Here is a 2,797-nt window from a genome sequence, read left to right as displayed (position 1 = left end):
GCAGAGCAGGACAGGGGCCCGACTGTTTCAGACACTTTCCCAAGGGAAGCTATATAGATGAAATGTCTAGCTCAAAAAAAGGGGCAGACACGTCACTGTTTGCATAAAGTACAAGAAACTACAGCAAAACCAAAGAAATGAGCCGCAGCATAGGTTGGTACACCCACAAATAGGAGCATGTTCACATTGTGGCTATTTGACAAAACCTGGACCAGTCCTAATTGGGGTACTCCTTGTCACAGTGGGGTGGCTTTTTTTGATCAAAAAGTGTTTACTAAGTATCCTGTTATTTACATGTACTATTACTATTTACTTACTTACTACAGGTTATAGTCTCCTTTTGTTTCGATCTTAAGTTTTGTCTGTTAAATGGCCATAATGTGAACATGCTCTTGTACGCGCTCTAACGCTGTGCACGCAGGCACTGCATCTCACACACGTGATGTGATCTCCTGACCATGTGACCATTATGCGAAGTCGGGAGCAGGGCCGTGTGATGTGGTACGCTGACCCCGTTACTTCCCATCCAGTGTTGCCTCCGGAAGCGTCGCTTTCACTGCGTCATTCCTCCTCATTGGCGTATGCCTATGTAAAAAAGCTCCTGCAGGTCCCCTATGTACCCCCCTGAAGAAGCTGATGCGAAACGCGCGCTGGGGAACCCGTACCCCACTACTTCAAGGTTGTATGGATTAGTGATTATTGCATCTATTCATGACACTTGTCTATATTAACTTGTATGAACTTCTGTACCGGAGAACAATACCTCATATCCACTCTACCTTTATTTTTGCTGATCTGTACATTTTACAAATGTCTCTGAGTAACTGATTTGTAAGGCAGAGGTTCTCTCAATTCAAGAGTTCTCATTCATTCCCATACTTATATCCCACCGCGGTGTTTGACTGTTCACTCATACTGATTTTTTTTTGTACCATCTACTCTTCTTGCCAGCCCCTTGTCTATGAGATTTGCTCTGCCTTGGTTATTACCTGACATATCTATATCTACTCCACAGACCTTGATGGATGAGGCCTCTTTGTCACTTGTCGTTGTTCACTTTTAATTACTTTTGTTGTGTTTGTATTTAATAAAGTTACAGTTGTGCTCAAAAGTTTACATACCCCGGCAGAATTTTTGCTTCCTTGCCCTTTTATTCAGAGAACATGAATGATAGCACCAAAACTTTTTCTCCACTCATGGTTAATGGTTGGGTGAAGCCATTTATTGTCAAACTACTGTGTTTTCTCTTTATAAATCATAATGACAACCCAAAATATGCAAATAACCCTGATCAAAAGTTCCCATACCCTGGTGATTTTGGCCTAATAACATGCACAGAAGCTGACACAAATGGGTTTGAATGGATACTAAAGGTAACTTCCTCACTGTGACCTATGACAAATGCCAGGAAAATTGTTCGGGGTGCAAAGAAAAACCCACAAATAACATCAGCTGAAATACAAGACTCTCTGAAAACCAGCGGTATGGCTGTTTCAAAATTCACAATAAGGAAGCACTTAAAGAAAAATGGGCTGCATGGTCGAGTCGCCAGAAGAAAGCCATTACAGCGCAAATGCCAAAAAAGTGTGAAGCCTACAATACGCAAAACAGCACAGAGACAAGCCTCCAAACTTCCGGAACAAGGTAATTTGGAGTGATGAGACCAAAATTAAACTTTTTGGCCACAACCATAAATGTTACATTTGGAGAGAGGTTAACAAGGCCTGTGATGAAAGGAACACGATTCCTATTGTAAAGCATGGAGGTGAATCGCTGATGTTTTGGGGATGTGTGTGCTACAAAGGCACAGGAAACTTGATCAAAGTTGAAGGAAAGATGAATGCAGCATGTTATCAGCAAATACTGAAGGCAACTTTGCAATCATCAGCCTGGAAGCTGCGCATGGGACATACTTGGACATTCCAACATGACAACAATCCAAAACAGAAGGCCAAGTCAACCTGTCATTGGCTACAGCAGAACAAAGTGAAGGTTCTGGAGTGGCCATCTCAGTCTCCTGACCTCAATATCATTGAGCTACTCTGGGGAGATCTCAAGTGAACAGTTCATGCTAGACAGCCCAGGAATTTACAGGAACTGGAGGCTTTTTGCCAAGAAGAGTGGGCAGCTTTACCATCTGAGAAAATAAAGAACCTCATCCACAACTACCACAAAAGATTTCAAGATGTCATTGATGTTAGAGGGGGCAATCACACGGTATTAAGAAATGGGGTATGTAAACTTTTGATCAGGGTCATTTGGCTTTCTTGTGGCCACTCGATCATGCAGCCCATTTTTCTTCAAGTGTCTCCGTATTGTGCATCTTGAAACAGCCACACCGCTAGTTTTCAGAGAGTCTTGTATTTCAGCTGATGTAATTTGTGGGTTTTCCTTTGCATCCTGAACAATTTTCTTGGCATTTGTCACAGGTGAGGATGTTACCTTTAGTAGCCATTCAAAACCATTTGTGTCAACTTCTGTGCATGTTATCAGGCCAAAATCATCAGGGTATGTAAACTTTTGATCAGGGTCATTTGAATGTTTTGGGTTCTCATTATAATTTAAAAAAGAAAAAACACAGTAGTTTGACAATAAATGGCTTCATCCAACCACTAACCATGAGTGGAGAAAAAGTTTTGGTGTTATCATTCATATTCTTTGAAAAAAGGCCAGGAAAGCAAAAATTCTGCCGGGGTATGTAAACTTTTGAGCACAACTGTATACCCATTTACATTTATTACTGCATATGCTACTGTGTTTTTTTTTTCTCTCATTTTGGAAATGCTGCCTCTATAGG

Source organism: Ranitomeya variabilis, chromosome 1 (genome assembly GCF_051348905.1).
Source record: "Ranitomeya variabilis isolate aRanVar5 chromosome 1, aRanVar5.hap1, whole genome shotgun sequence".
NCBI classification, from domain to species: Eukaryota; Metazoa; Chordata; class Amphibia; order Anura; family Dendrobatidae; genus Ranitomeya; species Ranitomeya variabilis.
Note: the sequence above shows the minus strand (reverse complement) of the source record.